The sequence below is a fragment of the Petaurus breviceps genome, unplaced genomic scaffold, assembly GCF_028583685.1.
Source record: "Petaurus breviceps papuanus isolate PSGF00001 unplaced genomic scaffold, PetGlider_PUasm1.0 164, whole genome shotgun sequence".
Classification (NCBI taxonomy): Eukaryota; Metazoa; Chordata; class Mammalia; order Diprotodontia; family Petauridae; genus Petaurus; species Petaurus breviceps.
The window spans coordinates 2,074,752-2,089,625 of NW_027185735.1; the positions used below are offsets into that span (position 1 = coordinate 2,074,752).

General features: G+C 34.9%; 1 protein-coding gene across 3 annotated transcripts in view; it reads right to left on the reverse strand.

Moving 5' to 3' along the window:
• The window catches only part of LRFN5 (leucine rich repeat and fibronectin type III domain containing 5), a 525,826-nt gene that overhangs the window by 260,322 nt on the left and 250,630 nt on the right, over positions 1 to 14,874 (reverse strand). For all 3 annotated transcript variants that reach the window (XM_069082202.1, XM_069082200.1, XM_069082201.1), the window contains one exon: positions 5,447 to 5,625. The gene's annotated coding sequence lies outside the window, so the exon portion shown is untranslated. The remainder of the gene's footprint in view (positions 1 to 5,446; positions 5,626 to 14,874) is intronic.

Genomic DNA, 14,874 nt, shown 5'->3' on the forward strand with positions numbered 1-14,874 from the left:
TTCTTGAAAGATGATGTCTGGGCTCTTTTTTGAACATGGCTTTCAGGTAGTCCAATAATTTTTAGATTATCTCTCCTGGATATGTTTTCCAAGTCAGTGTTTTTTTCCAATGAAATATTTCACATCATCTTCAATTTTTCCATTCTTTTGGTGCTGTTTTATAATTTCTTGATTCCTAATAAAGTCATTAGCTTCCAGTTGCTCCATTATTATTCTTAAGGAACTATTTTCTTCAATGAGCTTTTGGACATCCTTTTCCATTTGGCCAATTCTACTTTTTAAGGCAGAATTTCTTATTGCTTTTTTTTTCTCATTGGTTTTTTGGATCCCTTTGGCCATTTGGGTTAGTCTATTTTTTTAAGATGTTATTTTCTTCAGTATTTTGTGGGTCTCTTTTAGCAAGCTGTTGACTCATTTTTCATAATTTTCTTGCATCACTGTCATTTATCTTCCCAATTTTTCCTCTACTTCTCTTACTTGGTATTTAAAATCCTTTTTGAGCTATCCCATGACCTTTGACCAATTCATATTTTTCTTGGAGGCTTTGGATGTAAGAGCTTTGTCATTTATGTCTTCCTCTGGTTATATGTTTTGATCTTCTTTGTCACCAAAGTAAGATTCTGTAGTCTGAGGGTTTTTTTCATGTTATTTGCTTATTTTTCCAGTCAAACACTTGACTTTCAAACTCTTTGTCATGGTAGGACTCTGCTTCCAGTGGGGGTGGTGGTGCTGTGCTCAACTTCATGGATTTTGTACAGCTCTTTTCAGAGATACTTCTAAGGACCTGTAAATTTTCAGCTCTTCCAGGGTGGGGTGTGAAAAGAAGAGGTGTTTACACCTCTCCTGCCCTTCACTTGCTCTGTGAGTGACCCCAAGCCCTCTTTTCCACCTTGGAACTGTAAGGAAGATTCCTGCTTCACTGCACTACAAATTCCACCACACCAGTACTACTCCTCACCCCAGGATCAGCACCCAGCACTGCAACCCAGTTCCAAGCTGGGCAAACCAGGAGAATCTTGCCTCAGTGCCAGCAAAGAGATCCCTGCGATCCCTCTCTGATCAGCCACTCAGTCCCCCATTGATTAGGAACTTAATTCTTGGTAAAACTGCCTATGGCTCTAGGATATTTGAATGGTTTCTTTCTGTCTGATTGGAGTAATTTCTCCTTTACCTTGGAGTTCTGGAAAATGGCTACAATATTACTAGAAGTTTTCACTTAGGGATCTCTTTGTGTTGGTAATTAATGGCTTCTTTCCATTTCAATTTTACATTCTTATTTGAGGACATCAGAGCAGTTTTCCTTGACAAATTTCTTTAAATATGATGTCCAGGAACTTTTCTATGGATCATAACTTTCAGGTAGTTCAAAAATTCTTAAATTCTCTCTCTTGCATATATTTTCCATGTCAGTTTTTTTTCCAGTGGGATATATTATATTTTCTTCTATTTTTTTTCATTCTTTTGATTTTGCTTTATTGTTCCTTGATGTCTTCTGTAGTCATTAGATTCTTCTTGTCCAATTTTATTTTTTTAAGTAATTGTTTTCTTCAGTGAGCTATTGTATTTCCTTTTCCACATGACCAATTCCACTTTTTAAGGAGTTGTTTTCTTCAATGGATTTTTGTACCTTCTTTTTATCTTGGCCAATTCTACTTTTTAAGGATATATTTGCTCCATGTATGTTTATACACCTTTTCCCTTTTTTTGCCCTTTCTTTACCAAGCTGTGGATCTTTTTTTATGATTCTCTTGTATAACTCTACTTTCTTTTCCTAATGTTTCCTCTACCTGTCTTATTTGGTTTTCAAATCTTTTTTGAGTTCTTCCAGAAATATTTTTGAGCCTGAAATCAATTCATATTTTTTCTTTGGGGTTTCTAATTGCAGCCATTTTAACAGTGTTGTCATTTTCTGAGTTTATATTTTGATCTTCCCTATCACCACATTAAATTTTTGTGGTCAGGTACTTTTTGTTTGTTTTTTATTCATTCTTCTATCCTATTTTGTGACTTTTAATTTTTCTATTAAATTTGGGTTCTGCTCTTGTGGTGAAGAAGGCACTGTCCCAAGCAGGGGCTATGTGGCCTATGCACTTTCCTCCTATGCTAAGATGCATGGAGCCTTGCTGTTTTCCTCTACTGGAACTCAAGCCCTAATAACTGGCTTGCTAGGGAAGGGTCTGCTGCTAGCTTGTCCAGATGATGCCTGTACTGGACTGCACTTCCTTTTACCTAAATAAAACCAAACTTTCCTCCAAAATGTCTAAGTTATCTTTTTGTTGGTTTGCCTGAGGCATTATTTTATAGTGGTTGAGAGGTGAATTTGGGAATATTCAGGTAATTTTCTACCTTACTTTGCATCTTGACTCCACCATCTTGACTCTGACCTTCTCAGCAAACACAGAAGAAAGTGCTTAATTTGCTCTCGATTGCCTATACTCAATTCAGCAATCTGGAATTTCACTCTCTTCTGTTCATATTTTAAATTTGTATTCCTAAAATCTATTCATGAAAAGGTTTTGAAAGCCAAAATTAATTTGGTTCTGCTTGTATTTTTTTTAAAGCAATCAGGGTTAAGTAACTTGCTCAAGGTTACACAGCCAGTTATTTCTGGGTGTGGTGCTAAGTATCTGAGCCCAGATTTGATTCCTAGGTCATCCCAACACTGGAGCCAGTGCTCTTACTCGCTGAGCCACCTGGCCACACCTTCTGCTTGTATTGTTAATCTCCTAATGATTAAAATACTTATTTCTCTGATTTTCCAATAGCTCACAGTTCAATACCATCAGTGGTTTCTTTTTATTAGGATTTCATCTTCATTCATCACAATTAATAGTAATCTGTAGTAAGGTGTTACACAAGTTTTCTTTCCATTTAATGTATTTTTTTTCCTATGACATTTTTCCCTCTGAGAAAACTCATGTACAGAGTGACAAGGATTTCTTCTCTAGTATTGTACTCCTATATTGAATGAGAAAAGTTTTTTTTTTTTTGCCACATTCCATTCCAACAATCAGTGTTACAACTAACCTAGGTATTTTTTACCTGCCAGTGAAACTAACTACACTTTTGCCAAAGGTACAAGGTAAGTTGGGCTTCTAGTTCAATGGCAGCACTTTACTTATTTTGAAATCAAAATAAAAAGACCCTTATGCTAGATCTACTTTTGGAATATGTGATAGAAAATATTAATACAAACTACTTAAAAGTGATCCAAGACTCATCTCTTAGGAGCTTCCCTCTAATTCAAACCTTTTCCCCAGTTTGAAATATGAACTGCAGGCATAATAATATAAATAGGCTTGCCACACTTATAAGTAGAATAAGAATGCAAGGCATGCTGAAAGGTGACTTCCAGAGTTAAAACCATACTCTGAAGGATTTCAGGAGAAATGCACATTTTAATTTTTTTTTAACACATTATGCAACTTGGAATTGCTACCACAGTAGCTAGAAACACATTAGTGAAGGAAATTATCTTAACTCATTGACACCAAGTAAAAAACAAAATTATGAAGGAATGAGAAGGAGAAAATGCACAATACAATTAAAAGATGAATTAGTGCAACATCTACCACAAAAAGGCTGTCACTTTTTGATGACTGGAGTTGTCACTTGAGGATACTTGTTGAGAATTGTCCTAAATGAGGAAATGGACTTCTAATATTGTGATATATAGTTTTTCTGGTTATTCCTTACTTTTGAATTTTTACAATAGTCTGCAATATTATGATAAAATGAAAAAGTTTATGTTTTTAAAGACCTCACAAAAATAACTTTATTAAACAGAAAAATAAGTAACTATTTTTTCCAGTTTGCAATCAATTCCATCTACCTATTCTACATATAGTTGAATATAATTTTTTAATAGATGGTAAAAACATTACATACCAAATAAATATAATTACATATATTATAAGCTCAAATGTTGCTGGCATTGTTACATCTCTTTCTAAATGCAATGGTCTACTTTTTAACAATAAAATTATATTTTTGTCACAATAGTGAAGAAAAATAATATCTGTTCCAAAACATTCCATAAAAGAGTTTGAGCAAAAGATATATACAAAAAATTAAAAATATCAAGATGAGTTAGTTAATAATGTAGGTGATTGTTCAGGATTTTTAGAGACATAGAAGTTTGAATATTTCACAAAAATAGAAAAAGTAGCTATGTGATATGTGTCTATAGCCATTAAAATATTTAATATAATATAATAATATGATTTTACATTATCCATTTAGAATGATAATCACTGTTTTTATATGCTATCCTATACACTGTAGTTAATTTTTCATAGAAACTTCATTCATATGAAATAAAGTCCTTTATAAATTAGAAATCCAAAAAGGTAGCCTCAATCCTATTCTTGCTGAGTCTAAATGAAGATACATCAAATAAAAGAATAAGGACCATCTTCTCCTAATTATGTGAATAGTTCACAAACTTATGTTATTCTTTCAACCTTTTTCATTCTCTCAAATAAAGTTTCTAGTATCTCATATTTTCAGAAAGGAAAACTTAATGGATATGGCAGAATTTTCAATGAATTATAGATAAATCTATTAGAAATATTAGGCATTTATTAATATATTTATTTACATAGATCAGTAATTGAAGATTAATAATTGACTTTCAAATTGATCCAGATATTAAATAAGGAAATAGAAAAAATGGAGGTTATACTAATTGTTCCATATTAATTTATTACTAATCAAGAAAGAAATTTTAATTCAGAAAGGTTATTTTAGGTATCAAATTGATTCTCTTTATACTAATTTTTCAAGGTTAATTAAATAGACTGCTACCATCATTAAATCCATTAGTTTTTTTTTTTTAAACTACACTTGAATCTAATAAATCTAGAGCACTTGCTGTGCTCTAATCAAGACAGAAGACATCCTTTAAGTACTTACCCTTAGGAATAAAAATTAAAACAGAAATACAATGAATTTTAGAAATGTTTAGGCTTACAATATGGAGAGCTTTATTTCTCTTTCTTTTTTCCCCAACTCTGAAGAAAGGCAAAACAGGGTCAGTTTTTGAAAAGTTCTTAATCTTTTTTTCTATTGCAATGGAAGTATCTATTTCTCAACATCTCTGAAAGAAGGTATTTTGTCACACTCAAATGGAATGAAGGTTAAAAATCATAGAAACATAGAATTAGATGGACATTGGATTTTACCTCTACATTCAGTTCTCTTTACATTTCATTGGAAAGAACTTCACTACCTTCCATAAACTGCAAAGGAGATTTCTCTATTGAAAAAGAAAAATGTAATTTTTATGTCTCCAGAGAAATCTGGTTCATCCCAATAAAATTATTCCATCTGGTTTAGTCCATTTTGTAGTGTCATACAATAATATAAAAGATTTTAATTTTCTTCTGTCCATATATATATTTTTAAATCACACTCACAATGATCACATTAAATATGATTAACTTACTTCTGGACCCTGAAGAGTTCCTCACTGGTGTGAAGAATTTTTCAGAACTATGCCTGGCTACTGCAGAAGATATCCCAGATGACAGCATTTCCGAAGCTGATCCTTAAGATGGAGTTGAAAGTCAGAATACTCTGAAAATGCATTTCTTCTTCCCATTTGGCTCAGGGATTATGGGGTCTCTTTAAAGAAAGTAAGTATGAAAGAAGCATAAGTCAATTAATTAATATGTATGTAAGACAAACGAGGTGCTGGTCAATCCATTACTAAACCAAAATGTAAAACAAACTTTTCCTGAAAAAAAAAATTGCACAATACAGTGTTGTTTTGTCTTAATTCAATGATATCCTGTGAGGAAAGATTATTTGAAGGAATTCAAAAATGGAAATTTCAAACAATAAATATTTGACTTTGGGATTATTTGTTAAGTATAAATTGAGGAAAGTTTCAATTACTCTTCAACTCCTATAGCATTTATTTCATTAAGAAAAAAATAAATTTGATATTTTAGGTAAATATGAAAGAACAAATACAAATTTATGTTTCTAAATATTATTAATATGTGCTTCCTTGATAAATTGTCAACTTCTTCATAGTAATAAAAAAGGAAATGTATGTGATGATAAAGGAACCTAAATTTTTATAGCATCATATCACAAGTAATCAAATAAATAGCAGCAAAACCAGGGGAAAAAAAGAAAAAAATTGCATTTCCACATAGCTTATGCAAGTAATGAGAAAATATTAAATCTTGCAACATCCACCCAAATACTAATCCCTACTTAGGATCTCTTTCATATGTGGCTATTAAATATAAGAAAGAGAAAATTATCTTTTCTACATTTTCTTAATTTTGCATATGAAAATAACAAAAAATCTTTTGTAAAGCAATGCAAACTATGGAAGAACAAAATCCCTAAAAAAATACATAAATGAATTCATATACTAGGTGAAAAAATATTCAGAGAAGTGCACAACTTTGATAGCTAATTTTCATGCACTTGAAAATCAAAATAAATATGATTTTTCTGATTGAATGTGCTGAAGGAATAGTTTTTACTCCATTTGACACTAGCAGATACAGGAGTGTATAAAGAAAATTTATTTTTATTGTAGTTAATTTAATTTTAGTTTTCAACATTCACTTCCATAAGTTTTAAATTTGATCCCCCTACTCCCTCCTTTCAATATGGCATGCAATCTGATATAGGCACTATACATACAGACCCATTAAACATATTTTCACATTAGTCATGTTGTATAGAAGAATCAGAATGGAAAGGAGAAACCATAGGAATGAAAATAAAATAATAACAACAACAAGGAAAACAAAAACAAAATAAAGTGGTCTACTTCTCTCTGCATTCAGACTGCATAGTTCTTTCTCTGGATGTGGATGGCAGTTTCCATTTTGAGTCCTTTGGAATTGTTTTCGGTCCTTGCATTGCTAAGAAGGGCTAGGTATAACAAAGTCTGCCATCACACACTGTGGCTGTTACTGTATACAATGTTCTCCTGGTTGTGCTCCCCTCATTCAGCATCAGTTTATATGAGTCACTCCAGGTTATGATGAAGTCTATCTGCTCCTCATTTCTTATAGCACAATATTATTCCACTACAGTCATATACCAAAATTTGTTTAGCCATTCCCCAATTGATGGGCACCCCCTTAATTTCTAATTCTTTGCCACCACAAAAAGCTGCTATAAATATTTTTATACATATGGGTTCTCCTTCTACTTGTATGATTTCTTTCAGATACAGTTCTAGAAGAGGTGTTACTGGGTCGAAGGGTATGCACATTTTTATAGCTCTTTGAGCATAGCTCCAGATTGCTCTTCAGAATGGTTGTATCAGTGCACATCTCCACCAACAATGCATTAGTGTTACATTTTTCCACATCCTCTCCAGCATTTATCATTTTCCTGTTTTGTCATTTTCGCCAATCAGACCAGTGAGATGTGGTACCTCAAAGTTGTTTTGATTTGCATTTCTCTAATCAATGGGAAGTTAAAGCATTTTTTTCATATGTTTAATTTATCATTAATTTCTTCCTCTGAAAACTGACTGTTTATATCTTTTGACCATTTATCAGTTGGAAACAACTTGCATTCTTATAGATTTGACTCAGTTCACTGTAAATTTTAGAAATTAGGCACTTATCAGAGACACTCATTGCAAAAATTCTTTCCCAAATTTTCACTTCCCTCTGAATCATGGTATAATAGTCATGGAATTTAAAGATCCCCCTGTATTGGTTTGGTTGGTCTGTCTGTTTTGATGTTGTTTTGCCAGGTTCATCTACTGGTGAAGGACAGTGCTGTTTTTACAGAGGTCCTGTAACCTTGCTGTTGGTTCAGAAGCTCTGAAGAAGAATTTTCTTATTGTATGTTTACAGAAATCCTGGAAGAGGGTCTTGCTGACATTTTCAGTGGTCCTGAGAATGTTCTGCAGGCAGAGTGAATTGATGAGGACACTAGCAATGTATATTGGGGCTTTGTTAAGCTTGGTCTCCCCAGGAACAGAGAGTGCTGAGAATTTTCTTCAGGTCAAGATGAAGAAAAGACCTCTCATTGGGTACTGAATGCTGTGATATCTTAACCTTGATGTAGTTCAGGGGTAGATGGTCTTAATGCTCTCCACTGCCCCTTTTGAGAAGGTGTTTGGCATTAATTGATGATAATTGGAATTCAGTTGTGATCCAGGGGTGGGAAACTTGACTTTTTGTGCTCTGTGATTGACCAAATGAATATACTTTGTTTATGATTGGAAACTAATCTTAATCTCCATTAGAGAAGAGAGACTTTGTGATTGCCCAGGGGTGGAGTAGTACTTGGAAATTATTGAATTACACTTGGGGAATGCTGTATTTTGATTTTTTGTGTTCTATGAATGTTTTGCCCTAATTTGTCGATGAATAAAATGAAGAGTTACTATGCTGGTATTCTGAACCTTGGAAGTTGCCTTTGCTTGGCATTACACTAAGTTACACTGGCTTTACTTGTACTAAAACTTTTCAGTTTAATGCAATCAAAGTTATCCATTTTGCATTTTGTAATGCTCTCTATCTCTTGTTTGGACATAAATTCTTCCCTACTCCTTAAATCTGACAGGTAAACTGTAAATTGCTCTCCCAGTTTGCTTACAGTATCAGCCTTTATATCTAGATTGTGCACCCATTTAGGGATTATTTGGCATGCAATGTAAGATATTTATCTATACCTAGTTTCTACCATACTGTTTTTCCAGTTTTCCCAGCAGTTTTTGTCAAATAGTGAGTTCTTGCTAGAAGCAGGACCTCCCCGCTGCTCTGGGTTCCACCTTCCCCAATCCATGTAAAAAGGGGACACTAAAAAACTATGGAGCTGCATAACCCACAAAATGACACAGAGAAGCTAATCTCTCACTAAGGACAGCCTGACAGGCTGGCAGGAATCAGCCAGCAGAATGCTCTGGGAGCCCAGCCCAGCCCACACCAAGACTTTGGCCCCAGGGCGCTTGCTTTAACCTGCTTGGATCTGGATTGCATTCTAGGGTGGAGGTCCTGGGGTGTGTGCCCAGCTTGCCAGAGTGTGTGGAGACCTCAGAGAGGGCACCCATCTATGGCAGAGTCCTACAGTGGCAAAAAGCCCAGGGGCCAAGTGACCAAGGGGCAACATGACCATGCAAAGGAAACAAAGCAGACAGAAAATTCCAACATTAGACTCCTATTTTGGGGAAAAAAAGGAGGAAAGCATGAAACAGGAGGAAGACAGCAAAGTCAGAACTCCTGCACCAAAAGCTTCAAAGGAAAATATGAGCTGGTTTACAGGCCATAGAGGACCTTAAAAAGCCGACAAGAGAAGTGGAGGAAAAATTGAGAAGAGAAATGAGAACAATGCAAGAAAATTATGAAATGAGAGTCAACAGCCTGACTGAGGAAAATTACACCTTAAAAAATAGATTAACTCAAATGGCAAAAGAGGGTCAAAAAGGCAACGAGGGGAGGAATGCCTTAAAAAGCTGAATTTGCCAGATGGAAAAAGAATCTCAAAAGCGCACTGAGGAGAATCATTGCTTCAGAATTAGATTGGAGTGAATGGAAGTGAATGACTGTATGAGAAATCAAGATGCTGTTAAACATATCCAAACAAATGAAAGAATAGAAGGCAATGTGACATATCTCATGGGAAAAACCACTGACCTGGAAAAGTGATCCAGGAGAGATAATTTAAAAATTATTAGACTACCTGAAAGCCATGATCAAAGTAAGAAGCTAGAAATCATCCTCCAGGAAGGTCTCAGAAAAACTGCCCTAATGTTTTAGAACCAGAGGGCAAAATAGAGGTTGAAAGAATCAACCAATCACTTCCTGAAAAAGATCCCAAAAAGAAAACTCCTAGGAATATTATAGCCAGGTTCCAGAATTCCCAGATTAAGGAGAGAATATTACAAGCAGCCAGGAAGAAACAATTTGAATATTGTGGAAACACCATCAGGACAACCCAGGATCTGGCAGCTTCTACACTGAGGGATCGAAGGGCTTGGAATACAATATACTGGAGGTCAAAGGAGCTGGGATTAAAACCAAGAGTCACCTACCCAGCAAAACTGAGTATCATGTTTCAGGGGAAAATATGGTCATTCAGTGGAATAGAGGACTTTCAAGCATTCTTGCTGAAAAAAATAGAGTTGAATATAAAATTTGACATTCAGATACAAGAAGCAAGAGAAGCATGAGAAGGTAAACAGGGAAAAGAAATCATAAGGAACTTATCAAAGGGGAACTATTAACATTCCTACATAGAAAAACAATAATTGTAACTTATGAAAATTTTTTCAGTAGTTGAAGGGAATATACAAATATATATATATTTATATTTATATATGAGGGTATATGGGCATATGCATACATATGTGAATGTGTGTATATATGTTTACAGTTATACATATTTAGAGGGCACAGGACCAATTTAACAGGAAGGGATGATACTTAAAAGGTGAAATTAAGAGGTGAGAGAGGAATACAATGAGAGGAGATGGGGAGAGACAGAATTGGGTAAACTATCTCATATAGAAGAGGCAAGGGGAAATGGTTACAATGGAGGGGAAGAATAGGAAAGCAAAAGGGAATGGGTCAACCTTATTCCCATTGAATTTGGCTTGAGGATGGAATGAAATACACACTAAATAGGGTATCCAACCTTCCAGGAGAGTAGGGAGGGAAGGGGATGAGAGGGGGGATGATGGAAGGGAGGGCAGCCCAGGAGGCAGGGAAGTTGGAAGCACCCACTTTTGAAAAGGGACAGGATCAAGGTAGAGAATAGAAGAAGTGGGAGGTGGGATAGGAGGGACAGAAATATAGTCAGTCTTTTACAATATATCTACTATGTTATTATTTTGCATTAGTCACACATGTACAACCTATACTGAACTGCTTATCTTCCCAGTAAGGGTGGGTGACAAGGGAGGAAGGGAATGAATCTGGAATTCAAAGTTTAAAAATCAAATGTTCAAATACATACTATTTTACATGTAATTGGGAAATGAAATATACAGGCACTGGGGTATAGAGATACACTGGAAAATTTGAAAAGGGCATGGGAGAAAATATGGGAGAGAGCAGATTTGAGGAGGGGATATCCTGTGGGACTGTTATTTTGGGATAATGGGTAGGGGAAAAACGGGGAGAAAATTTGTAACTCAAAATATGGCAGAAATGAATGATGTAAATCAGGAGTTAATAAAGCATTTGAAAAATAAAAAACAAACAAACGGTGAGTTCTTATCCCAGAAAATGGGGTCTTTGCGTTTATCAAACAGCAAATTACTATAGTCATTGACTCTTGTGTCTTATGTACCTGATCTATTCCACTGATCCACTACTCTATTCCTCACTCAGCAACAAGTAGTTTTGATTACTACTGCTATATAACAGTTTAAAATCTGGTATGAATAGGCCACATTTCCTACCATTTCTTTTCTTTAATCCCCTTGATAATCTGGACCTTTTGTTCTTTCAGATGAATTTTGCTATTATTTTTTCCAGCTCTATGAAATAATTTTTGGTAGATTGGTTGGTATGGCACTAAATATGTAATTTAATTTGGGTAAAATTGTCATTTTTATTATATTATTCGACCTAGTCACAAGCAACTGATGTTCTTCCAGTTATTTAGATCTGACTTTATTTATGTAAAAAATGTTTCGTAATTGTATTCATATAGGTACTGGGTTTGTTTTGGCAGGAAGATTCCCAAATGTTTTATGTCTACAGTAACTTTAAAAGGAATTTCTCTTACTATTTCTTGCTGTTGGACTTCATTAGAAATATATAGCGATACTGAGGATGTATGTGGATTTATTTTATATCCTACAGCTTTGCTAAATTTACTTATTATCTCATGTAGTTTTACTTAATTCTCTAGGATTCTCTAAGCATATCATCATATCATCTGCAAAGATTTATAGCTTCATCTCTTCTTTGCCTAATCTAATTAATTCAATTTCTTTTTCTTCTTTTCTTGCTAAAGCTAACATTTCTAGCACCAAATTGTAAAAGAGTTGTGATAGTGGACATCCTTATTTGGCCCCAATCTTATTGGAAATGTTTATAGCTTATCCCCATTACAAATAATACTTACAAGATGATTTTAGATAGATGTTAGTTATTATTTTAAGGGAGACTCCATTTGTTCCTATACTTTCTAGTATTTTTAATGAGGAATGGGTGCTGTATTTTGTCAATAGCCTTTTCTGCATCTATTGAGATAATTGTATGGTTTCTACTAGTTTTGTTGTTGATATGATGGATTATACTAATAGTTTTTCTAATATTAATTACTAGTATTGTAAGGTTTTTATATCCTAGTACTTGGTCAATTTTTGTGAATAAGCCATGTACAACTGAGAAAATGGTATATTTCTTTTTATCCCCATTCAATTTTCTCCAGAGGTCTATCATATCCACCTTCTCTAAAATTATATTGGCCTCCTTAATTTCTATCTTGTCTATTTTGAGGTTACATTTATCAAATTCAGAAGGGATAAGATTGAGGTCCCCCACAAGTATAGTGTTGTAATCTATTTCTTCTTCTAATTCCCTGAATTTCTCCTTTAGGAATTCAGATGGCATACCAATTGGTACATGTATGTTTAGTAATGATATTGCTTCACTGTCAATGGTGCCTTTTAGCAGGATAGTTTCCTTCCTTATCTCTTTCAATTAGACTTTTTCTTTTGCTTTATCTGAGATAAAGATTGCTACCCTTGCTTATTTTTACTATAGTGGAATATAATATATTCTACTCCTACTGTTATATTTACTCTGTGGATATCCCACTGTTTCAAATGTGTTTCTTGTAGACAGCATAGTGTAAGATTATGGTTTTTTAATCAATTCTTCTATCCACCTCAGTTTTATGGGAGAGTTCATCCCATTCACATTTATAGTTATAATTATTATCTGTGTCTTTCCCTCCATCCTATTCTCTCCCCTGTTTATGCTTTTATTTCTCCCTTCCCCTCCTTAAGAGTTTTCTTTTTAACTACCACCTCCCTCAGTATTCCCTCCCTTTTAACTCCCCTCCCTTTTTCTACCCTTCCCCCTTACCACTTCTTCCCTCTCGTCTAACTACCACCTCCCTTTTCTTTGCCCTTTCTCCTTCTGCTGGCTGTAAGGCACAATAAATTTTTATACTTAGCCAAGTATCTTAATCCCTCCTTGACCCAAATTCAATGAAAGTATATCTCATACAATTCTCCTTTCCCTCCCTTCTTTCCCTCTATTACAATAAGGTTTGTTTTTCTTCATGTTAGAATCCTATACTTAACTGATTAGGCTATCCCCTCCTTGAACTACAATCAATGAGAGTAAAATGCATATAATGTTTATCTCCCTTCTTTCTCTCTACTGTGATATGTTTTTATGCTTCTTCATGTGGCATAATTTACATTTTCTGCCTCCTCCTTTCCTCTTCTCCCATTACAATCCCTTGGCACCCCTTAATATGGTTTTTTTATCATCACTATAATTTATACCCACTCCTTCTATGTATATCCCTTTTAAATATTGCAATATTTATACAATTCTCAAAATTGACAGGTATCAGCTTCCCATATAAGGATGTAAACAGTTTGATCTTATTTAATGACCAGTTGTGTGTGTGTGTGTGTGTGTGTGTGTGTTCTCTCTGTTCATTTTTTTATCTCTCTCTTGAGTCTTGTATTTGGAGAACAGATTTTCCACTGAGCTCCAGTTTGTTTTTTTTTTCTTTTCATCAGAAAGGTCTGGAAGTCCGTGTTTCATTGAATGACCATCTTCTTGCCTGAAAGACTATGTTCAGTTTTGCTGGACAGTTGACCCTTGGCTGTAGTCCAAGCTCTTTTGCCTGATGGAATATCATATTCCAATCCCTCTGATCTTTTAATGTGACCCTGACTATAGTTCTGTGATATTTGAATTGCTTCTTTCTGGCTGCTTGCTGTATTTTTTCTTCAACCTGATAATTCTAGAATTTGGCCATAATATTTCTTTGAATTTTCAGTTTGGGATCTCTTTCAGGAGGTGTCCTGTGGATGCATTCAATAACTATTTTACCCTTTGCTTCAAAGAGATCAGGGTAGTTTTCCTTGATGCTTTCTTGGAAGATATTGTCCAGACTCTTTTTTTTTTCTGTAGGCCAATAATTCTTAGATTATGTCTCCTGGATCTGTTCTCCAGATTATTTTTCCAATGAGATATTTTAAATTTTCTTCTAATTTTTCAATTTGTTTGATTGATTCTTGATACCTCACAGAGTCATTAGCTTCAATCTGACTGATTATAATTTTTAGCAAAAAATTTTCTCACTTAATGTTTGAAACTCCTGTTCCTTATGTTCAGATTTTATCTTGGGGGATTTACTTTCTCCAGTTAGATTTTGAACCTCCCTTCAAATTCCACAAATTTTATTTTTAAAGAGTTGTTTTCTTCAATGATTCACCATGATGGCAGGAAGGGGCCAGAGCAGCACTCTGGGAATCAAGCCCAGCCCTTCACGAGCTGGAAGTTTTAGCCTCACGGTGGTCTGACCATTAGCTATGGCAGTTTCCAGAATTATCAACCCAAAGACAAAGTCAGATGTCAGTGTATACTTTGCAGGAAGAGGGAGTTTAAGAGTACAACCCAGCCTTTGCCCCTGGGGCTAGAAGCAGGTGACACTCCAAGCGCATGCAGCCACCATCACGTGGCTGCTTCAGAGCTAATAGTCTGCAGATTGTAAGGGGACCAAGTGACCAGTCTGAGGGGTAATAACTCTGGCAATAACCTGCTTGGATCTGGATTTCTGTCTAGGGTGGAAGTGCTGGGGTGCATGAACCATCTACCAGAGGGTGTGTAGGCTTCAGAGAACACAGCCAACTAATAGCTCTGGCAGCTGTGAAAACCACAGCCATTGGGATAAAGATTCCCT